The following is a 24,780-nucleotide window of genomic DNA, read 5'->3' on the forward strand; positions in this document are numbered from 1 at the left end:
CTTCTGGAAAGTCTTCAAGAAGTAGATATTGAAGCAGCCCACACTAATATAATTACATTGTGAGATGCACCAGAATCTCCTTTGGGTATTGGAGCTCATTTGTGCCAATCACTCTCACAAGCCATTTTATTTGTTAGACTTAGTAAGGTGCTCTAATGTTAATTAAAACTCCTTTAAATGACAGGCGGGGGGAAGGTAAAGATGCATACTGGGTATGTGTTGCTCTCTAATGAGCCAAAAGGCAAAAGAAAACTGATGTGCAGTGAAGAAGACTTAGCAGTAATTTATCATTCTCTGCTGTGTGGGGATTCATTATGCTTGAAAGCTAAGACAGAAACTGCCCCCAAAATAGCCTGTGTAGGTTATCTTTTGGTGTTGGTTCATGGCCTGAGGAGAATGCCTTCTGTGCTGAAACACCAGCCTGGAAGGGTGATTGACATCTCTGCTCTTCAACAGAAGTGTCAAAATTGCAGAGCATTGCTCAGAGGGTATGAAAGCTTCACTTCTCCATCTGCTGCTGCATATGCCACTGGCGACCCAGTGGCCATATGTGGGATCATCCTGAAAGCTTTAAACTCGGCTCCTCTCCGAGGGCCCCTCACTCCTTTTGAAAGCCCAAAAAGGGCACGCTGCTTGCTTCAGGAGAGGGAGGCTCCTGTTTTCCCCTTAGGAAAATGTAGTAGTACATCTTTATAAAACTAAAGCATTATTGCAAAGAGCTGTGTGATCCTGAAACGCTGCAAACTGGTTTTGTGATGTGCAACAAAAATATGCTGGAGACTCGTCTCAGGCTTTGCCCGGCTTTGTGAGCAGACTATAAAACCATACAAGCCTGCTAACAGAGATCCATTAAAAACCGCTTCGTGGGTATGAGGAGCAGGGTTGTATGACCAGGGGTTGTGTCTTTTGGTAAGCGTATCTTTATTTAAGTTGAATGAGAGACACGAAGAGGAGTTTGCTAGGTTTATTTTTAATATCATCAGCTGTGACCACCTCCATCTCAAGTCTGTTTCTGGTTTGCTGTATAGCAGGGCTTGCATGCTTCTGAGACTCAAAAAGCTGACATTTAAATGTGACAATGAAATGTTTAACAACAAAGGAGATCTTTAAGCAGGCTAGACAAAAATTCCTTTCAGCTGCACAGCTTTTACTTTCACTTTTAGATGACCAGTATGCCCAGTTCTCAGTTGGTTGCTGTGCTTTCCGAAGTGGAGAAGGTTACCTTATTAATAACCAACTTTTCTTTTTAAGTCCTGGAATTTTTAGTATTAATGCTGAATAAAAAGGGTGTGTGTGGGGTTAAAAGACAATAAAACATACTGATTTTTTTTGGCACCATAGAAATAAATTTCCTTTCTCCTATGCTTGTTTGGGAAGTATGCAGTATTTGTGATCGCTAGATTTTTATTTGTGGGAGTGTATGTGTGTATCTGATGGCTGGACTTGATGCAGTTCTAATCTATGTATTTCAGGTAACTTCTCAGAAGTTTCTGTCCCACTGAAAAAAAAAAATTAACAAAGCTTGAGTGCTGCTGAAAAATGTTTTCAGTAACACTCTGCTATGCTTTAAACTGTGATCTGTTCTCTTCTTACACTTGAGATTTTTTTTAAATGGAATGTGTGAGGGTAGTTTTGAATATTCTTTGTTTTTGAGTAACTTGTGCAGTATATCTCAAACCCAGATGTGAATTTTGTGGGTAATGTCTGTACCTGAAGCATAGCTGTGTGCCTGTGTCATAAAAACATAATGGAGCTGCTTCTACCCCTCAGCCTTTTGGCTCTTTTATGTGACAGAGTGCCATTCTTATCCCCTAGGTACTCACAGCTAATACTTACTTTTTTGTGTATTCCTAGGTGTGTGAATCAACCTGTCATCACTGAATCATCACTTTAATCATACTAACTTGACAACATTTGTATGCCAGCTTGTGTCCTCACCAGGTAAGATGAAAGCTAATGCCGTTACTTTATTTTTCCTGACTCTTTGCTTTTTAAACCTGCATTTTGTGCAAGTGCCATGACTTTTCTGTAGACTAAAGTCAGAATGTGCTGCCTTCCATGTTCTCCTGCAGTGAGACAGCCACTTACTGTTAGTACTACTTCCTGTTTCGAAAGCTGGTGTTCTGAAATGTTCTTAGGGTCTGACTCCTTTGTAGTCATGCCTTTAGCCTTTTTCCTGACACCTCTGTTAACCTGTTTTTTGTGGTGTTCGGATACCATAAGCTGTTTTTTTCCTTGTGTTCTTCACTCCCTTACTACTCCCTGGTTTTGCTGTAGAAACTGTTGAACTCCTGCTGTCTGGAGTTAAGCACGCACAATAAACCACCTGTACTATCTGACCTTTTCTCTTGAACAGAAAATAGTTTTTGTTTTGTTTTGAATTTTTTCCATGCCTGCTTCCAAATGTTACCTTTGAAAATCTATCATAGAAGGATCTTCCTTGTGTATTTTATGCTTTAGTGGTAGGAAACTACCTGGATATGTCTTTCAGAGAACTAAACATAAAGCTGCTTTTTTGCACCTCACCCTTTTATCCCCCTTTAGAGAAGAGATGTAAACTGGGGGCAGGGGGAGGAAATCCCTCTAATGCTTTCAACAAGGTTATTATCCAGTGCTCTAGGGGAGTCCTAGTGCTGACGAACTAATGTGAGCCTTTGTTCCAATGCTAATCAGAATAGGGATAATTCCTCTGACTACCTCCTCTTCCCCTCAGATCCCTCTAGTAGTGATAAGGCATTAAGCTCCTTTGCTACCGCTCTTCTTGCTGTGCTGGCCTGTTGTCCTTGTTTCCTGCAACTGCTACCTTGAGTGCAAAGGCTTGAGTTTTGAGGGGGTCTCATTAGGAGTGCTCATTTAAATCTTCTGGGATTTTTTGGGTGCTGCTGAGTGTACTTGTACACTTCAGTTAAATAGATATCTCGGTGGATGTGTGTGTGTGTTTTTTCTATCATTAAATAAAAAGTAATTTTTTGTTTATGCAAGACACACTGAATACAGTGGCATCTTTTGTTACATGTTGGGACGTGTAACTGAAAGAATGTAAGTCGGTATGTAGCTGAAACTTAGAAGGTATTTTTCCTTCTGTCTCTTCTTTCCTTCTTCCTTGGACAGAGCAAAAAGCATTTGATTCTCAAATACTTTTAAATAGTCTTAAAGAGACTAACTTCTAATCACTAGTCCAAAGAGCTCTGTAAGTTTTCTAGGATGAATGTGTATGCAACCTATATATTGTTTTGGTTTATGCCAATGATTGCTCCCAGTCTAAAGACAAACTGCACAACAGTAGAGGGAGGTGCTTGAAGCCTAGGTATGTAGTGAAATATGACTTTGCATGTCATATAACACAAAAAAAATAGTTCATTAAAACCGTGTCTCTTCACTAAATCTTATCTGTGGCTGTGGGGAAAGAGTGGGGGTGGTGGTGAAGATACTGGTTAGGTATGATGTGAAATGATCACATGAGACAAAGCTGTTAAAAAATGTCTTGCAGATCAAGAAGGGAAGGGGCGAAGTGTACCGACTTAGCCTCTTTAGCCTTTCCTTGGCAGTATGAAGCTGATGAGAAGCTCATCCTTGTGTTTCTAAAAGGAGGTCTCCTAGTACAGCCGTTTGGTTTGTGATAGTGGGTTCTCTGAGGATAGATGGTGGCAATCCTCCATGGATAATCTCTCCTGAGTCTGGCTGAGCTGGCCTTCTGGTGAATTTGTAAGGGAGTTTGCTGTCTTTCACTAGGGGCTGTTCTTTTTGCAGGGTGGTTTGAGAACCTCTTTAGTATCAGTACAGAATAGAGGGATAGGAGGGATTTAGACAAGATAAAGATCTTTCCTAGAAGACAGAGATTGACTGAGTGCGTCTGCACAGCTAGCATCTGCATATCAGTGCAGTGCTCTCATAATGTTTCATTTTGATGGAGAGTTTTTTCCTAATGCAGAATTGGAAAAGGCCTACAGTGATGATATAAAAATCTGATCTCTTTGCAAACCGCACAATTTTTAGCGATGTGGACATAATATCTAGCTAAGCTGAGCTCCAAAAAGTGTGCAAAAAGGTATTGGGGTGGAGGGAGAAAGGCTCCATCAGAAGATGCCCATCTGAGGCGACTGATTTCAAGTGTTCTTTGCTAGTGACTGTGCACGTGTGGGGAGTGTGTGTTAACAAAGGTAATCCAGTGTGGCTCGTTGATGTGAACCTATGTGGAAGCATTAGCTGCGGGAAGGGGTTTATCAGCACTTCCAAACAGCATTTGTTTTTTGAGGTTGATTCTGTTGACAATATCCTAAAGAGACATCACTAACAGATGCAGCGTGACACATTTTATGTGGGTAAAATTATGGGCTAGGCATAACTGCCTTTGCCTAGCACTATTAACCCGACAGTTGTTAAATCCCAGGAAATGCTCATTTTCAGGGTGGTGATTGCTTTTATGACCTGAAAATAAAAACTGGAAGGCGTTGTTGGTTTTGTCTTTTCTTTACTCTCGATTGGCATATGCGGGGCATTTCCTGTGAATGAGTGCCCTGTACTTAGTTACTCATATTCTATCATTTTTCAACATCCTTCTCATCTTCTATGATTCAAAACAATTATCCTGAAATGGGGGGGGGGGGGGGGGGCGCGGGGGTGAGAGAAACCGCAGACAAGTTGCAGTGCAGAACACAGGTTTCGTCTCCCCCATTATTTTTATCCTGTGAAGTGAGAACAGAAGGAGGATGGCAAAAGCATTTCTGAACAGCTCCTGTGCAAAGCTTCCCATAAGGCCTTGAAAGCTCTCTAACCTGCGCTTTCTTGTCTGTTCCCCTCTTGTCTGCTTGAACCGTTTGTAATGTGGAAAGCCTAAAACCCAAGTGCTTGTAACAGTGGTGTCTGCTCTGGGGTTGGCCAGCGTTCACTTGTATCCCTTCATACATATTGGGGTTTCTCATTTGTGTATATTTTGATCCAGGTTAGTATTTCCTTTTCAAGTGGTGTGCTGTAGCATGAAACTCCAGGGGCATACAGCACGGTTGGTATTAAAAGCTAAGGAGACAGTACAGAATATTCAAAATTGATGTGTTTTTCTCCCCAGATATTTTCTTTCTGCTCCTCTGATAGGAGGCCAGAGAGGACGACTTCTGCCTGTTTCTCTATGTATGAACTGAAGGTTTGGATTCTATGTGAGAGTGGGTTGGGTTTTTAGTGGATTTTTTCAGTGTTTATTTTAAGGTAACTTGAAGACCAGCTTAACCCTTGTGACTCTCTGGTTTAATCTCTGGTAGAGAGGAAGGAAGATGGGTTTTCAGTGGCTACCATATCCTGGAGGCAGTATATTGTTCCATTTAAGCTATGACGATTGCTTCTTCCCACTTCCCCCCAACATTTTGTGGAACAGACACGTCTTGATTTGAATTCTTCATCTGTATTTATCCCTTATTGCGAAGCTGGTGTTTTTAATTAGCATAGCTTAGTCATCAACTAACACATCGCAAAAAGGCTGTTTGACTTTTGATGTGACAAACAACTTGCTATGTGTGAGACTGGGAAGAAGATTCCCCCCTATAGCCTTGTGCTCCCTGGCCGATTCCCCTCTGGCCCTGTTACGTGGACAGCCAGTTGTGTTTACGGGTAGAGCTTAGCATCTTGGGGAGTGCTTGGGTCAAACTAGCTGGTGATCAGATATTTTGGCTAACCTTGGAGTGGCAGGTTGGAACCTAGCACTACCTGTGGGTGCTATTTCCCCTCTGACTGTAGCAGAGGATCAGGCTCTGACCATATGCTCCTTAAACATGAGTTGCAGTGAGGCAAGCTGGGTTCGTGTGGGATGTATAAATTGAGGTACTTCTCCTTTACAAGGATGGATCCTTCGGATGAAAGTGAAGGCATGCCTGGGGGAATGGGTGTTGCCAATGTCCTTACTGAGGCTGTTCAAGGAAATTGGCAGTATAGCTGGTCTACCACCTCACTTGCTGAAATCCTCTGCTCTTTTTGCCTTTCCAACAGGAAGGGCTCTGCAGTTCGTGACAGAAAGCAGTCATCTCTAGTTCAGCAAATCTGTTGTAAGAGTCCCAAGAAAAGATAGTTGTTTGTAATGGGCATCAGAGCTATTCATATGTAACTTATTTCTGGGGCAGGCACTTGCCTCTGTGTTGGTAGAGTGGCAGTTTTATGCCTGGGAGCGAGAGAGCCTGGGATGAACTCATCAATATGAAATGCTCATCTGAAAAACAACTCGCTACAGGAGATCTCCTGTTTGAGAGGTATGTCACCTGAAAATAGGCCTGTTGCAGAATAAGTTGAAATCTGTCAGTGCCTCTGTTTTTTGTTTTAAATGGTTCACAGGAAGCACCTAGATTCTTCAGAACAACTTGGGTGTTGGTTTTTTGTTTGTTTTGGTTTTTGTTTGTTTGGGGTTTTTTTGTTGTTTTTTTTTTTTAACTAAAAACAGGCTGCCCTGCATAAAGTGTGAGGCAATACAGGGAGGTGGGAAAAGAGAAGTGTATTGTACTTGCAAGACTTTTGAAGGGGCCTGAACGCTGAAGTTGGAAGGAATTGAAGCATTTGAGCCACTAAATGTTAACAATTGACACTAATATGCTTCTGACCTCTGGCAACATGGCTGAGAAAATAGTCCTGGTTACCTCTTGTGAGTTGATCTGTATTGCCTTGCTTGATCTGTGTACCTGTGCCTGGTCTTTTCCACCATCTCCGGTGGTATACTAGTGCGTTGGTTGGTGCTGACTAAAGAGGAGGACTTGAATCAGAAATACCGTTTCTTACAAAACAATGCATGTGCTGCAGCCTTTCCAAGCATTCTTCCAGACAAGCCTTGCTGAATTTGAGATATGTGATAAGATTTTTTTTTTTTCTTCTCTGAGGTACTTGGTGGTAAGCAACCATATTTGCTAAAGCAAGCTGGTATTTTATAGTCCTCCTGCATTGTGCATTTAATTGCTGCATAACTGATTCCCACTGTCTCAATTGTACATTGATTTTTCTTTTTTTATGCCAACTGTTTAACAGGCTCCCAGTACATAGGGGAATTTCGTACCCTCTTTCTGCTTAAAGTAGTACTTGGAGCTGTTGAGAGATATTATTCAGCTTAGACAATACAGTACTGTGTCTTAACAAGTGCATGTGCATATCCTAAATTCTCTGAAGGTATAGCTGGGCACTAGCTGCTCAGAGAAGTTCAAGGCAACACTTTCTTCCCTTTCAGCACCTCACGCTGGGTGCTCAATGTGTTTAATCCTCACAAATTGTGAATTTTACAGGATGGATACAGTAAAGAGTGCAGAGGGGTTTTTTTGTTTTCCAAGCCATGAAGGTCAATATTAAATGTAAAATCAGTAAATTCTATCTAGATTTTTTTTTTTCCCTAGGACTCATGATTATCTTAGCCTTTCTTGTCTTTGAGTTCTTCTCTGTCTCCTTTTTGGCTATGGTGCCAAAAATGTTGTATGTGATGATGGTAGAATTTGCTGTAAGTGTAGAAGGCAGCCTGTTTTTCAAGTTGAAGCAAATTTTTGGAGGTAGGTGAGGTTAAGGAGGAGCCAATAAGATATTTTAAGCAGGCTTTTTGAAGCTGGCTTAACTCATTAGTTATACTGGGATGAGCCCATTAATTCAGTAGAGTTATTTCAGACTTGCACTGTGAGGGTGATTGCTGTTACACTCTCTGTATCTGATGTTTGAAAGACTACTGCAGAGATCCTCCCCTCTTTTTGGGGAAGGGAAGGAAAATAAGAATATTGCAACCAGAGTATGTGGAATCCCTTGGCGAGTGTGACACTGTGCCTGCTACCCAGGAATTGGATGCTGAGAAAGGTATTTGACTTACACTGTCTGTGAGAACAGAGACTGGTAGCTCTGGAGACTGAGGCTCTATTGGCCTCTCAGGAAAAAAAAATGGGAGGTTAAAAAAGTGTGTAAGAAGACTAGTGTAGGCACTGTTAATGCAAGCTTTGTATAGTGCCATGAATGTTGGGTAGTTGTTGCCTGGGCTTCTCTACATGCTTCCTGCCTATCAAAGCCTCTAGCATCTGCAGGAAATGGAGCACTAAGCTAGATGAGCTTGTTTTGATAACACGTGAATTTTTTGCACACCAGTATGTGTGCAGTTTTTGAGGGTAGATCAGTTTCCTCACTATGTGCTAGGCAGTGCTCTCATATGGGGACACAAATCACAGTTAAAGGCCGGTAATGTGATGGAGGAAGGTAGGAAAAAAAAAGCACATAAAAACATAACTAACTAAAACTGAACTAGCCTGTTTCTTTTATGTGAAGCTACTCTTATGAAGATGATGATCTGAGTACATTTGGGAAGACAAACCTTGCAACAATCTACCAGTCTCCTGGTGTCCAGGAACTAGTTTTTGGAAGAGGTGATGTTGCTTAGCTTCCTGGTGAGAAAGAATAGTTCTGGTTGTGAAAAATCAGAGTAATAAAGGTTGGACCTCTGGAGCTGCTATAGACCTAATCTCCTGCTCAGAGCAGGCACTCAGATTATGTAAATCTGGATACAAGGAGTGGGTCTGGATGTCTTACATAATGGTTTGGGCTATACGTAGTAGGTGAGTGTCCCTCATGAGACCTTCCCTCAAGAGAAATGCCGAGCTTGGCTCCCAATTAGCGAAATCACTGCTACTAGCCAGAGAACAACAGGAGGCTCAGAAGAGGATTGGAAAGTAATCTCTGTTCAAATCCACATGTTTAGGTAATATTCAGCTGGCTGCTACGGTCTGGGCTTTGAGGCTCTATATTATCATTTCTGTCTCTGGAGAATCTAGATCCAGGAAGATGTGGGAAGAGGTTGTAGGTGTCCTCTCAAGAGAAGTTGTTGTGTTTGTTTAACATAGGGAGAAGGAAGATTTCTTGCCTTGAGTTCTTGTCTTGTATCAAGTAGAAACATCTTTGCCTGCCCAGATGTGACAACCTCTCTCCCTCCCTTCCCACCCTTCTTCACCCTCTGATAAAAGCATGTGTTCTAGGAATCTGCCTTAGAATAGATAAAACATTTCCATCCATACAAACATGATGTTTTCAAACACCACTGCAGTCTCTCATGCTGTCAGTGGTACACCCTGGGGGTATGGTGTTATTTGGCTATAGGTTTTTGCCTTTAGGCTGTGTTTGGCAAAAGAAGTTTTAAGTAAATTCAATCCAGTTTACTTTGGTATTAAAAGCTTAAACCCCATTCTTCTTCGTCGGTATTTCTGTAGAGAAGATGATGCTGGGGTGAGACTTGCACTTGGATAACTTGGCTGTGTTTTATACGTGAGCCTCTGTAACACAAGATGAGCTTCTCTGATGTCTTCTGGAACAAGAAGAGCTAAAATAGCTGAAGTACAGAAGCAAAAACTCATCAAGTGAAAATATGTGGATTTACTTCCACAACTAATGACTGTTTCCAGTATAATAGGGCGTAACGCGTGGCTGCTGCATGCCTTGTACTGTGGTGTGCAACTTCATTATGTTGCGGTTTTCCCAATGTGTGGCTGTAAAGTTGCCAAGCTTTCAGCTGCTGGTGTAGGGTTGTGCCAGCCATGCCTGGCATGTGGGGAGGTGGTGACCTTGTATGTGTGCGGGGCACGGGTAGCCGCGGGGAGGATGAGAGTTTATGGACTGCACGAGGCAGGGTGGCAGGCATTGGCATTGCTATAGCCGGACGCAGAAGTCTTTATTTGTTTGTCATTTGGTCTCAGGTAAGTGCCAAACTTGGGAATATGGGGCTGCCACCTGGCCTGGAAAGAAAAACAAAGTCTTAACGCAGAAAGGCTGTTCTTGGGTGGAAAATGTTAAGGTACAAAGAAGCAGAGAGGGGTCTCCGCTGCTGCTGCTGAGCCACTGGTGGCCTCTGGAGTGCCTTGCTCCTGGTGGTGTTGCAGGCTGTGGAGGTGCACGTTTTGCTGTAGTGGCCATTAAATAAACCACTCGATTTATCTAGAATGCAAACATGCAGTGATAGCTATACCACAGAGGAAGATTTGTATGAATCTCTGAACAAAAATCCAAGATACTTTGTCCTGTGTTTTTGGCTTGAGATACCAAATGCCTAAGTTTGAGGGCGTACTTGTCTTTTGTTCTTGGGGAAGGTGAATTTGAGGATCTCTTCCTGCAGTAGCACTGAGCTAGGCCTTATCTCCTTTTGCATCAAACGGAAGCACTTCCTCACCAGGCTTCATTGGGCAGGAGAGCTGAAATACTTGGTGTTCAGAAAACAAAAAAAATCCTGTTGCTCTGGGATTTCTGAATGCCTAATGAGCAGTGACTACTTAAAGGGACTTTGTCAACTGGGAAATCCGACCTTTGTCTGAAAAATTTCTCTACATCTGTTCATGTAAGATTATGAAGAAGGTTGGAGGGTGAAATGTTATTTTATCCTTTCAGATCATAGTGTGCTCATTGACATAGGTATGGTCATTTTGATAATCTCACAGAATAAATCTGGTCCTTCCAGGTTTGAAGGGTTGGCTCTGCTTCTGTTTTTCTTCTCTGTGCTGCATGAAGTAATGAGCAACTGAGCTATCATGAATCTGAAGTTCAGACCATGGCAGAGCAGCTTAGGGGCATCTCTAATACCTGAAGCTCCTTTTAATTTACAGAGGAAAAAAAATCCTTTAATTACTGGATAGATGACAAATATGAGGATCAAAGTGAGACTTTTGAGGCAAAGCTTAACTGCTTATAAGCCAGCAGTAATCATGGGTCTCCTTGCTAATGAAGTTTAATGTTGGGACTACAGAGCTGAGAAGGCAGGCTTGGGAAAAGACAATGTGAAAGACTTATTTTTTTGTCTGCCCTGTGAAATACCAGCCTTTATCTCCTCAGCCTCCTTACCCTTGGCAGAGGACAGGTGCCACACGCAGAGTCATTTTGGCCACTGCCACTTCCTGCAGTCCTGTGTGCTTGCATTGGGGTCACCCACACAACTGCTGGTCTGCTCTGACCTTTTCTTCTCAGGCTTCCACTGCTTTGCACCGCAGAGTGCTAAGGGCACACCACAGCCAGCTCTGGATTCGGGGTGATCCTTAAATGGATAGACTGTCCCAAGTTCCACAAAGGATTTTGTCTGTCTCTACAAAATCCACCCTTTCTGAAAACAGTAACAAGGTTGCTGTTGTTTGATCACTGTTAGTCACAAGCAGAGTTAATCATACTAGACAAAAAAAGAGCCTAGAAATGTTTGTTATGGAAGTCCATGTTTAATCTCTGCCAGTGGCTTTTGGCTTGCTTAAAGCTGTGCTATAACCCTTCTGATTTCCAAGACTATCGATTGCCCCCTGTGTCTGACAATGCATTTAATTCTGTGATGCTTTTTCTGGCAATAGGTCTTCCTTTTTACATGGAAGAAATGTAGACTGTAGATCTTGCTAGAAATTGATTGGGAGTAACTTCTGGTGGCATGGAAAATCTTCAATAAGAATAAAATAAGCTGTGTGCAGAAGCCTGAGTTGTAGAAGGCTTTAAAGTCGGAAGCCTGCATCCAGCTTTCAGCTTCCATAGGAGGTTGCTACACCACGCGAGTGCAGTTTCTGCTGCTCCTTTTATAGTAGGATCATCAGTAAATGAAATACATAAGGAGGGCAAAACATGGAAGAAAATGACACTTCATTCTGCAAACCTCTCATCAAAAGCTGGCTTTTATAAGCTTAAAGATGAAGTTTCTGGTCCAAAGATGAGACTGCTAGCCACCTCTCTCAGTAAATACTTAGCCAGGCAATAGCTAAAATTCAGATATTGCATCTCTTTTTTCCTCTGGCACTTTCTGGCTGGGAGGCTGTTAACCAGACAGCTGTTGTCTGTGTCTCCTCTGTGCTGCATTGCTTTTCCCCTTACTGCTTGTGAGGAGGCTGAAAAAGCCTTGCTGTCTCAGCAGCGGACTTGAAGTCCACATGAGATCTATACACCAGCTACCTGGGAGACTGTCTTTTTGTCTTCCTGTAAGCAAATGCTTAACTCTGCTGGAGACACTTGCGGATTGCTCTGTGTGTAGGAGTGTTCATCGCTGGGTTTCTTGCCTGAATTCCTTACCATGGGCAGAGAGTGAATACAAAGCAAGATGTGTGGGTCAGGGCAGTATTATACCTAGACTCAGACTGGAATGTTTTAAAGGGATAGAGCAGGGAGACTGGAACATGTTGTCACCTGGATGGATCAGGGAAGTAATGCTGGCACTAGTTAATCTGGCCTGTCATTTTCCATTTTATTTACTCCTGGCACTTGATTGTCAGAGTAGGCTTTTATACTGCGTTCTCTGGCTTAGGCTGCTCAGCACTGCTGCAAAATCCTTCTAATCCTTTTTGCTGTCCATCTCTTGCAAGAAAAACTCAATTGACAAAGTGAATACTTGAGTTTCAGAGAGCCAGTGTGGATTCAGGTTTGGGAAGAACAAAGAACCAGCAAATATGGCAAAACCTTGTTGAGACTGGGGGACTCTTAAAATAGGTGAATTAACTTGTGTGCTGTATCTTGACAGTTGTTGAGGGACTTTGCTAGTACTAGGGGTCTTATCTCCTTGCACAAGACTTTCACAACTAAATGATACCGACCAACAGGTGCTCAAATAGAAAAAGACCTTATTGGTCTGTTTTTTTTAAGAGATAACAAGGATTCATTAAGATTGTCCATCTTGCCTTATAACTTTGTTGCATGGCAGACCCCTATGTGGTGTAGCACTGCTGAAGTAGAAGCCTTCTCAGCTAGCGTGCCTGTGTTCTGCAAGATATTACAAAGCATTTCTGCCATGTGTCTGGCCTCACATTTGTTGAAAACAGACGTGTTCTTGGGTGCTCTGATCTGAACCAACTGTGTTGGTTGCAATTCTGGGCAGTGCTTTCAGGAGTTGAAGATGGCTTCATGATAGCGGTTGAGATTTAATGTGCTAACCATGCTTACTGCTGCCAAATGCCTCACAGCTCCAGAGCATTACTGTAATCTGCTAGTGACAAAACTAGTCTTTCAGTGTTGCAGCTCTGACTGGGCTGTGGATAAACCAGGCTCGTGTTAGGGCTAAGCAAAACTCCTACAGGAGTGTTCTCATCCTCCTCATTCTGGCATCCTGTCATGCAAAGTGCTCGGAGCTTGACTGTCTGGGCCAGAATACTGGCAGCACTGGTTCTTCAGAAAGCCAAATCTGGACTGGGGATGATGGGGCTGGAACAGGGTAAGGGGAACAGGCATTTTCCTTCTTATCTTGGAAGGAGTGACCTATTACTTTTGCTTTTAAATATGAATGAACTCATTCTCTGTACCTCAGATACTGACCATATGGTATTCCTGGTAAAAGTAGCAGATGTTCCTTTCTTGCTGCGTTTTGCTTTGTTACACAAATTCTCTTTGTTTTCTTTCTGTCCTGTCTGCAATGGGCTGTAATAGTGTTCAGCTCCAGTGTATCAGGTTATTGCCCTGAATTTCTAAGTGTGCATTTACAAATAAGGTGGGGGCTGTGTGAAATGTTGCTTGGGTTGTGGATCTGATGCATGTGTGTATATAGGTGGTAACTGAACCCTGCGTTCTGGGTCGGTATGCTCAGCTGAATTGTTTCTCCTTCTGTTTCGCTGTTACTTGTGGCCTCTGCACTTTGTTCCTCAATATAAAACAGAATGTTCCACCCCACCTTCTTTGTGGTAGTATGGTTTGGTTTTGCTAGCGAATGCAATTTCTTTGCAAATCTGCATCACTTTGTCTCCCAGAGCAGCATTGTTTTAGTGAGAGAATGAGGATATTTTTGCACGTAAATGGTTGTTTTCTATATTCTCCCTGCCAGTGTAGTTGTCCTCTTGTGTACTCATGAGCTGCTGTACCAGTTTAGTAAGGGAGAGTAGGCATATGGTGGTGGACTGCAGCAGACAAACATCTGTGAGTGCTAGATAGATCATGGCATCCTGCAGTCTGGATGCAGGAATTAGAGGATTGCACCCACAAACAGTTGTTCTCTGTTGTCTTTGTTTGCATGGGGTATGAAGCACTTGCCACAACACTAAGAGAAACTTCAGTCCTTGCTGGTGAGAATGACTCGGCTCTTCATAAATATAATTTCATGTATTCTTAGGAATCTTCATGTGGGAAGGGGCACATTGCTTTGCCCCTGGAGATCTGTTGCCCTAAGGCAGTGCCAGAGGCTGGCTGAGCCTGGGCTGCCACGCTGACCTGTGTGTACTCTATGGCACATTTAGCTGGAACACGTAGGGTTATGAACTGAGCCCTTCTGTGGGCTTCTTGTCTGGGCATAAATGAAGACAGGTCCTTGCCCTTTCCCTGTAAATCTAGCTGTTGTCAAAATTTCTTTCTTTCCCCTGTCCAGGGACCCTGCCTGCTAGTCTTCCGTGTGAAGATAAGAGTGTGTCAGCATTGATGAATTTACTAAGAAGGGTGTCAAACAAAGAAAAATGTGGTAGTAGATTTTTGTTAAGACTTCTGGAATGGGAAGGAGGATTTGCTGTTAATATCAAGGAAGCTGCCATGATTTAACAAGAAAAACTTTATGGTGATGGGATTGCTTAAGGTGAAAAAAAAGTACTAGTTTTGTCTTTCCTTTTTGAGAGAATGCAGATACCAACTTTCTGCATATATAAATGGCTGTGGAACAGTTCAAAGTGTGTGTTTGTGCTTGCTAGTTAATGTGACACCGAGAAGAGGCACTAGCACAGGTCTTGTGACGAGTCTGTTGATGTGTTGTCTCTTGCTTTACTTCAGAAGTCTTATGGCAGTGGCATGGGTCGCTTCCCCTTTGGGGAAAGCATGAGCCTCTGGAGGAGGGATTTTGTTGTTCTGGTGAAGGAAGCAGAGGGGGGGAGGTGATTATCTCAGGGCCCGAGCAGTTTGCCTCAAACCATGCCCTAAAGAAAGCTGTGGTACAGAACTGCCCTTCCTGTCTGTGCTCAGAAACCACTAGTCCTTTCTGGAAGATTTGTGTCTCGGTGCTCTTGGGCTGGCTGTCTTCTGTTTGGGCTGTAGGTCACCTGTGATGATGTGTTTGTACAGTGTTGTTTAGCATGTGAGGGCTCATACTGTAGCTTGTAGTGAGACAAGGTGGTCTTGCAGGCAGCTTTAACTGCAAAATACTGTAACTAGCAGGTAGTTCTAAACTTGGTGTGGCCCCTTGGCAGAGCCAGTCAATGGACCATGCTGTTTTAAGCATCTGCTCATGTAGGAGACTGAAACCTAGAGGACTGTTTGTCTGAGGGAGGAAGGGTGTGTTTGAAGATGTTGGGATTAATGGTAGAGTTCATCAGTTACGATAGATTGCTCTAAAATTTTGATGCTCCTCTTACTAGAAGACAAAACCACAGGAGTGAAACCCACTGAGAGCCATGTTTGGGAGTAGGTTCAAGTTCCCTGAGAATCCCCCTGGGGCCAGTACAAGGATGCAAGGAGACAGCAGTTTCCTCTTTGTCCTTAATCAGAAGAGGAGCAGCTGCACTGGGGGTGGTAAAATGCAAGGAAAGGCCAGATAAATGCAAAGGTATCAAGAAGAGACAGAGATCTCTTCTTAATGGTCTTGTTTGTATTACAAAAATTACCACAGTCTTTGAGGTGCACCCTTTGAATGTACACCCTTTAAACAAAAAAAAAAGTGGGGGGGGAGGGGGAACCTACCCTAAAGCTTAAACTGATGGATAAGATTAGTGTTCAAGATGACTGGAGATGTTATGTAGTGAACCTGTGTTTTCTGTCCCACTGCTCTCGGTAGTTTACTCCCCACTGCCATTGCAGCACCCCATTGTCCATGCTGCAAGCGTGCTTTGGCTTGGTATCAAGCTTTGAAAGATATGTTCAGCAGGAGGTCTTGATCTCAGCCAAGGAGGGGGTGTATGCTTGTGCATAGGTTCTGTCTCTTAAAGAGGCATGACTAAACTGGGGAACAGTTAAAAACAAAACAAAGCAACACCCCAAACCCACCCCCTACTCACATCCCCCCAAAAAACAAACCAAAACCCCCACCACAAAACCTGCATGCTTTCTGAAAGTACATCTGGCATGGGAGGGGAGCCAATTTGCTCCTTTTTCCCTGGAGCAGGAGATTCCTGTGTTCCCAGTTGTGGTTGTTTACGGAAGGCTGATGCAGGTATCTGTAGGGTGATGATAACCCCTTGCACGAAGGAACATGGCCTCCGTTACCAGTATGCAGCTCATCTCTGCACCGAGCTCCAAAAAGTGAGAGTACAGCTCAGCCCTTGTTGAGGGGGTGGGTGTGCCCGCACAAGTCTCACTAGATTGCTAATGCTGCAGCCGCACAGGACCTTTGGAAAATGCACTAAGTAACTGCCCTCAAAACCTTACAAACTCATTCCTATATGCCCAGGGGCGATTTTTTTCAGTCATGGGAAGTCCTGGAGACATTGTTAATGAGTTCAGCTGAGGAACTAGCACAAGGAACTGTGGGAGAGAGAAGGCTCACTCTTGCGTGTGAAGTGTGAACTGGAGTGTGTGCAGAGATGGTAAGGAGGTGTGGTAGTAATCTTAAGAAGAAACAAAAGCAGAGGTGAGGCTGTGTTAAGACTTGACGGCGAGGGGAAAGAGCTGGGAACTGGAGAGGAGGAAGAGCCATTGGCAAGGAAAGTCTTAGTCTTTACTCCTTTCATAAATTTGGTTTTATAAATTAATAAATATCAAGCCCATGTCAGTGACTGTAGCTACAAAAGTAGAAAGGGAGTTAAATAGTTGCTGATAAGAATTTGAGGGAAGCCTGTTTCCAAGCAGTCCTGCTCTTTGATTCTTGCTTCTGAGCCAAATTATTGGCATGTTCTGGGACAGAAATAGCTCCTGTATCTGAGTGACCTTTTAATTTCCTTTTCAATCTTCTGAATCCACTGTAATGAGCAAAGAAAGCATTAAGAACAGGCGTGGTGCAGATTTTATTGCATGTTTGCAGTAGACCAAATAGGTCTGGATTTCTCTGAGTGTTACATAGCAAGAACCTGCTGTGAGAGGAAGATCACAGGGAACCAGTTGTAGTTCAGATTAAAGAGGTAGTTTCTCTCCATGTGATGGTAGCTCATAATATCTTTGTAGTAGTGGTCTTTTTTGTTATGCGATTATACAGCACCTAGCACAGTGTGGTCTGATTCCTAGGCTCCAATTTCTGCCTCCCTTTGCCTTGCAAATGGTAATGAGGGAAGAAGTGCTTGTGAAGGGCTTTCTTTGCCTAATCACATACCTGTCCGAAGCAAAAGTTTATCCTTTGGCATGTGCCCCAGGCTTCCTGTCTGCATCTCTTCCCTTGCAGTGACTTCCGTAGTGAGTCACAACAACTAGCTGTTATGTATGAAAAAGGGTGTTAAAAAGCATGTGCTAAAGAGATGGGGATAAGAAATGATGTCTCAGCCAAGAGGCTTTCATTGGGTGAGGGGATAAGGGAGGTGCATGCAGCAGAGGAAGAAGCAGCATGAGATCAGTGGGCTTTTTATTGCACAACATGAAAAGATCCCACAACGAAAATCTGATCTAACCTTTTCTTCCTGTGTGTCTTTCAAGAAATGTTTTCCATGTAAGGCACAGGAGAGCCTGCTGTAAGGAAGCATGTGGCTGTCATTTATTTCAGAAAATGTGTTTCAGCATTCAAACATAAGAAGACAGACCAGATAGACCTGTGGTAGCTGCAGTCTTTGTTGCCCATCTTTATGCTATTTAAAGACCAGTCTTCTCCAACTTGATTCTAGTGAAGTAACAGGCTTGCCTAAGGTCTATTGGCTACTTGTAGGTGAGTAGAATAAGCCAAGCATTGCTGGGGTTAGACCTGACATTTCTCACGTCAACATAATTGTATTGCCCAGCTGATGGTAAGCCGAAACCCTTCCAGAAGGTTTCTGCAGCTCTGGTTTGACTGTTGGTAAATGATTTCTTATGCAAGTCACCTATACAAAGCAGCCCACGGTTCAGGTGTGGTTTTGAAAATAAGCGTTGATTATGTTAATCACTTCTCTGAAGTTCTTCAAGACCGGTTCATTCCCCGATACCCTTTTTCCCTCATACTTCTTTCCTGGCATATAATAGTGGAGGAAGAAAATTTCTGTCTAGGAAATGGGGACTTAAACATTTCTTGTCTAAAGAAGCAGAGGTTTCCTTTTTGCCTCTTGCAATGAAGGTGTTTGTACCTTAATATCTAAAATATCTAAAAAATAATTCAACCCTTAACATGGGCTAATTCCATGAACTGGACCCTCCTGATATTGATGATATTAAGGCAGTAACATGCATGTCCCCTGTTCCAGTCTCATCCTCAGCTTTTTTTAGGCTCCTGCAAAGTCTGAGAGTCTCATTGTACATTGTGCATCTTTCTTTTGTTGCAATGGCTTTCACATTACTAGCTAGCATAGGTCTTAATTCACCAGTCTCAAAGCTTTTGAATTTTGTTTGTAGGCCTCGGTGAACACTTGTAGAAGTGAACTGGGATCCCTCTGCGTATTGTTATCTGTTGGTGATTGGTTTGTAGGTGGGTTCTATAACTTGCCCTCAGGAACGTGCAGTGGGTGTCGAGCTTTACTGTGCTCTGAAATTACATGGGCCTCAGAGGCTGGTTCTTTTCTCTTTCTGCATTTCTTCATTCTCATCAGATCAGGAGTCCTTCCTGCGGTTAGGAAGTCTGATGGTCAAGCTTATTTCCTCAGAAATGAAAGCAAGCGTTTTGGATCGGGCATCTTGCAACTGCTGACACTGCAGACCATCACCTGCTCCGCTTTTCTTGCAGGTGGAAGTACCTGCAGAGTTTGCAAGGAATAGTTTAGTGTTCCCTTGATGATGGTGGTGTTAAGGGTGTACCCATCCATTCTACAGAGGCCTCCCTCCCGAGAGCCTGTGCCTCTGGAGAAGAGTAACTTTTTACGTCATGTACTGCAGAGTTCTGAGACTGAAACTTGTTGGTCTGGTGACAAAACCCAGCAGCTTTCTTTGGTCGGAAATAAAGATTTCTGAATGGGAATGCTTCTTCAAAGAACTGAAACTCCTGCCCTATGACACCTGTTTCATAGCAAATGTAGCCTAAATATCATTAGTTTCTTCAGATTTGGTTTGTTTGCAAGGAACTTGTGAAGACTATTGATGCCTTTGATGTAAATAAACCATGGCCGTGCTTGGCAGAGAAGATGAAACTTAACCTTGGTTTCTCAGAAGTAAGTTGTTGGGCTCTGTCCTCATCAGCAGGTGGTCCTACCTTTCAAAAGGGCCTGTAATAGTGTTTCACTGGGATTTCTTTCCATTTGCAGGGGTTGTGTGAAGCAGCTTTTGCAGTGATTCCCAGCAGCTATACTCAAGCGCCTCTGAGTGCGATTTTGGAGGTGGTGGGGAGGCTGGAGAGGGAGGTGGAGGCTGCGGGACTGTTGCTAGAGGCCAGGGAAGGGGATGTGGCTGTTGGAGAAAGGGCTTCTGATAGCTATTGTGCTCTGTAGTGTGCTGTAAGGAGTGTAGTTTCCTCAAAATGTGCCTTATAGCATCCTGTGGAGCCTTAATGGAGCCATTTATTTTCCACAATGCAGGCTTCTCTTTGTCCTCCCCTCACTTCTCTCTGCATGTCAGTCAGTGACTCTGCTTCGTGAGAGTAGATCCTGAAGTGCAGAGGGAGACAAAGATAGTTTGTTGTCCAGAGCCAACTGTTGCTTACATCTTTCAAATGTCATGTTTTGCTCACCTAGAAAAGTAGTTTTAGGTGAGCTAGAATGTGTATAAAAGCAGGTGGAGGCTAGCCATTTCACAAAGTGAAGCTTGTAAGTGGCCTTTTAAAAGATGCTGATGGAAGCCTGGACAGTTGCAAATGACAGACCACCAACTCCTCCGGATACCGCTGCGCTGCTGTACATGACATTCACAATACAATCTTGCCCTGAACTTTATAGGTGGAGCAACAGATAACATCTGTGCGTGGGGTTTTGTTTTGTTTTGTATTTTTCCCAACAGTTGTTTCTCTGTGCATTTAGTGAAGAGAAGTGAGGTTAGCTTAAAAAAAATTGGCAGTTCCTATGCAGGGACCCTTTCTGGAAACTCTACATAATGTTTGGGGGTTTTTTGTGGATGAGAATGAGAAGCTCAGTTTACCTGTGCATATGAGACAGTTGCCAATCTGTTGATGTGTAGTGGACCTTTCTGCAAGATACAGGTTTTCTTATTTGTAAAGCATGCCTTAATTTAACTGGTTGCTCTGTTTCTTTGAAACTGTTGCTCCAGTGCTGTTACTTTACTGTTACTTCCTATTGCCTCTTCAAGAGATGCTAGAGAATTGTTGAGCAAGTTTCTGATACTGATGGCAGGCTATTTGCTTCCTTCCACACACACGCAGCATTTGTAGGAACTAACACTTGTGTCTCTGTGTGGTTTTTATTTAAAATGTTCGGCCTTACAGGAAAAGGAAATTGGTAACACTGAAAGATGGAGCAAATGCATTTAGCCTGTTGTTTTGCAGCAAAGTCTTAGACTGCAAAGGCAAAAGGAGAACAGCTTTGATGAGGACAATTGCTGACTCTCAAAAGTCTAAATTGCATGTCAGATTGACAAAATGGGGAAAACAAATTTAATCTTAAGAGTACAGTAATAAAGGGATTGGGTGAATTCCCTTTGAGAAACTCACTTGAAAATAGATTAAATGAATATGAAAATCCTCTGCTGTTGGAAGCTGTTTTAAATCTTCATCTCGCAGTTTGGTGGGTTTTGCATATTAATTTCACTATCACATAAGCTCTTATAGCTGATCTCTTTGTGCTGCTGCTTGGAGCACAATGTTACAGGTTAAAACATGAAAAGGATGACTTTTAAACTAGCTTGCTTTATACTAATTCTAATAACCTTTATTTAATCAATTCACTCTGAGGGAACCTTGTCTCCAGAGACAGGAAATTGCTTGAGGATTACTGGCAGTGGCAAGACCTTCATATTTATTTGCAAAATGTCTGGGAGAAAAAAAAAAAAAATCAGTCCTCCTTTAAAAGCAGTTGAAGCTGGAGTTGCTGTACTTTTCCTGCCAGGCTGAGTAGAGGTCACTGGGAATTCTGTGCTAGAATGTTTTTTCTTGACAAATAGTTTGATGGCTTGAGTGTACTCATGCAGGATGCTGGGAGACAAATCAAAACCCCAAGCAAGGCAGAGTGTGACCTGTTTCCCATGTGGATGTACTATTCACTTAATTGCTAGTGGCTTGACAGAGTTCTTTCCTACCCTGCAGATAACCAAGAGTTAAATGTGCCTGCTCTAAAATGCCCTTTTTAGGGAGAACGGAGAAGGATCTTCCACTTTTCAGCCGTGTGTGGGCAGAAGGAGCATGGGGAAGAGGTGTTTGGGGCAGCGTGTGTGGTATCCTTTACACTCATGTGCCCAGCTTGTTGACATTTGAATATAAGCATGCTGGAGAAGTAACAAAATGCAGAAATCCAATGAAGACTATACTCTCGTTCCCTTCTTGCTTGTGTTTCATGGATGCTTCCCTGGTAGCTGGCCCATTCAGGGGATGGAGGACTATGCCTAGAGCCAGGAGAGAGGCAGCGTCTGGGAGTGGTGTTCTTGGCTGAGGAACAGCAGGCAGTATGTATTGCTTTCAGGGAGGCAGCTGCCCAGGTCACTGGCAGGATGCTTCACATCTAGCTTCTGGTCCCAGTGGTAGAGAGGCATTGCGTGCAGCTTTATCGAGGGTTTGTCTTTGCACATGTGCAATTGAGAGGGAATCTGATCTTTGCAAGGGTTTTCCCTGGAGTTTTGAGGCAGACTGGACAAGGCCTAGCTGTGCTTTTGCAGTCCTGGGTGGTCTAGTGAAAAAGCCAAGGTGCGAGGCAGAAGGTTAAATAACCTGTATCCTCTTAAGTTCTGGGTGTATCTCCTTCTGACCTAGCATTGGCACATGTGTGATTCTTGCCTGTGTGCAGCAGCACTTCGTAGCCTTTCTCATTGTTGCACAAAACTGTAAGATTTACTGCCAGAGCAAGTTGCTGACTCTTGCTGTCCTGCTTTGTACAACTTTTTCCCCTGTTTCGGCTTTGATTTTATTTGATTTTCTCTAACTAGCCAAGCCTGTGTTGCCTTTGGCTATCACGGACTGCTCTCACCCAGCATTCTGGCTTTTAATCTGCATGGAAACCAGGATGCTCGGAGCCCTGATTTAGCGGGAGGGTTTTAGATGTAGAACATCTTTATGCATAGTACATTATTTCTGCCACACTTTAATGTGGATTGAAAATGGAGCTGGTTTTAGGAGCAAGAAGCCTGTGCAATTACTTGGCCCAACACATTGTACAGGCTACTAACTTAAGTCAAAGAGTGGTTCCACACACTACAGGCTTCAGCAGCAAAGCTGAGGTGGGAGTTTCTTACTTCTCCCCAGCTGCTGTGTCCACTCGCACCAGAGCTGTGCCAGTGCGAGGACCCAGTTTCCCCAACAAGCTCCTGAAAGTCGCATCAGCATTGCAGAGGGGACGGTTAGCTGTGACGTGGGTGTGGGAGCAGCAGCATGGGGGTGTCAAGTCACCAGGAGCAAGGAGTCATCCTTCAGCCAAGGTAGCAGCACAAACCTGTAAGTGCTCGGATGGTTGAGGGACAGGCCTCAACCCCAGCTGGCTCTGCAAAGGGGCAGCGCTGATGTACAAAGGGTAGATTAGGCTATGGGTCAGTAAAGGCTGAGGAGCCGTTGCCGCTGCATAAACAAGTGCTCAGAGCTGCTGAATGAACAGTTGCTACTAGGCAGTGCTCCTTGGCTGCCTCAAGACCCTTTGCTTAACATTTCCTTTGATTTTGTTTGGTAGCAGCTAGGCAGAGGCCCTTCCTCGAGGAGCTAAAGAATGGCGATTCCTGTGACACTTGCAGGGTGGGTGCAGGAGACTGTGGGTGTGCTCCTCCTCCTGCTGCGGGTCAGAGCGTCCTGGGTCCCACCTCTGGGCTGTCCTAGTTCCAGCAAACAGTGTCCATATAGATTTTTTTAAAAATATTTTTTCGCTAATAGCCATGCTTTGTAAAGTCTAAATGTCACTGAGTCAAGTGAGGGAGAAGTTGAAGCTTCAAATTGACCTTCTACTGAGATGCAACTTACAGATTTTATTTACGACAGGTTTTATTCTGCGGACTCTTACTTCTCTACTCTTCTTTCTGGCATGCTTCTCTCCCACCCCAACGTAATGGTGGAAATCTTTAATGTGCAGCCTTTGAATGGTGGTTGTAGGTCTCAGGAAGCTGCTTTGGCACCCTATTAGAACGGGACCTGTCCTGGGGATTCTGCTTGGATTGCTTGGCCTCCCCGTGGTGTATGTATGTCCCCTTGTGACATGTAATAAGCAGCAATCCTTCTTGGAGTGCCTCTCTGGCTTGATGTTCCTAGCCTGTGCTGCTTAAATCAGAATATAATTACAACTGATCCCCTGTTAGAAAAATCAAATTAAGCATAGCCTGTTGAGGGAAGCCAGTTAGAGAGAAAAGGCTGTGGGGGTCTTCTGCATAGTGATGTGTGCTCTCTGTGAGCTGGTAATTGTGAGAGTGATTTAAAAGAAAGGAAGCTGTTAAGACTCCTGTTTCCCCACCCCTCTTCTCTCAGCCCTTGAGTATTGACTTCTGAGATTAATTTATGGTGCCTTGCCTGGAATCTGAAAGCCTCAGGTTGAGTATTGGGGTGGATGCTGGTGTGCCTGCTGCCAGTGAGGGTGCCCAGCTGGGGAGCCTGCCTGGGCCACCTTCTGCAGCCGCCCTTGACCATTGGCCTCACAGGAGCAGGTCTGCATGCAGGCAGTGTGCTAGTCGTCCTACAGTTTTAGTTGCAAGGGGTTTGAATGGTGATGCAAAATTTGACTTTTCCAGTTGGACGCTGGCGAAAGCGATGTGGCTGGGCTCTGTGGAGTGAAATGTGCTCCAATGACACTGTGATTGGTCTCTGCCACAGTGAAAGGTTTGTGGCAATACACGTGCATCCTAAATAAGAAAAGCAATAGGAAACATCTAATGACTTTGCTACTACTAAAAAAGAAAAGGAAAATAGTGAGTTAATAGATACAAGACTCAGCATGATGCTGAGACCTTTTGAAAGCCAGCTTTCCCCCCTGCCCCGAATTGAGATCTATTGAAGCTGTTCTCTGCTGTATTAGAATCCCGATTGCAGTCTTAAAGTCAGAACCAGAATTTGAAACTGTGCATTATAACTTTCTCAGTTTGGTTCAGTGATACTGGGTTGTTGGAAGATGAAGTTTTCAGAGGACTTAAGGGGCAGTCTTATTTCTCAGAGTGTTTGTGTGTGTTTATCTTTGGAAACATCTTTGTGCTGCCAGACATCCAAACATCAAGGATTTGTTAACTGGGAAGGTTCTGATACTACATCATGTCTGTTGTGGACAACTTTCTATATAAACTGTGATACAAGTAATAAGCACTGCACAGCAATTGTCATCATCGCTTGGAAGTGGGTGAGTGGATGTTTTTGTATCTGGGAAACTTGATCATTCTAAAGTTGAGTTGTGTCTCACAGCTGTGCTTTTAGGAATAAACATAAGAGTGCCTCTATCTTCTAGTATAGTTCCTTATTTAAATGTCAGACTGGCTCATTGAAGTTTATATATAGAGGGCTTTGATAGGAAAAAGATTTCCCAAACGGGTGTCCTCTTCAAATGGCTGTACTGCCTGGTGGTATTGTAGCTGCATGTATAGCAGACTGATGCTTTTAGCCACATCAGTTGAAATGAAAGCACAAGAAGTGGTAAGGATGGGGAGAAGCACATTCTAGTGGTGAAGGATTATAAAATAAGACTTTACTGTACATGGGGCTTGTGGTGCATTCCCTGAAACAGATTAACACAGCTGCATAAATGAGAAAAGCATCCTGGATATACAAGTGACCTTACCAATCCAGTGCTG

General features: G+C 43.5%; 1 protein-coding gene across 3 annotated transcripts in view; it reads left to right on the plus strand.

Moving 5' to 3' along the window:
- The window catches only part of SUSD6 (sushi domain containing 6), an 88,649-nt gene that overhangs the window by 5,585 nt on the left and 58,284 nt on the right, over positions 1-24,780 (plus strand). For all 3 annotated transcript variants that reach the window (XM_030034437.2, XM_030034447.2, XM_041127435.1), the window contains one exon: positions 1,855-1,941. The gene's annotated coding sequence lies outside the window, so the exon portion shown is untranslated. Of the gene's footprint in view, positions 1-1,854; positions 1,942-24,780 lie in introns of those variants that run through there.

This window comes from Aquila chrysaetos, chromosome 2, assembly GCF_900496995.4.
Source record: "Aquila chrysaetos chrysaetos chromosome 2, bAquChr1.4, whole genome shotgun sequence".
NCBI classification, from domain to species: Eukaryota; Metazoa; Chordata; class Aves; order Accipitriformes; family Accipitridae; genus Aquila; species Aquila chrysaetos.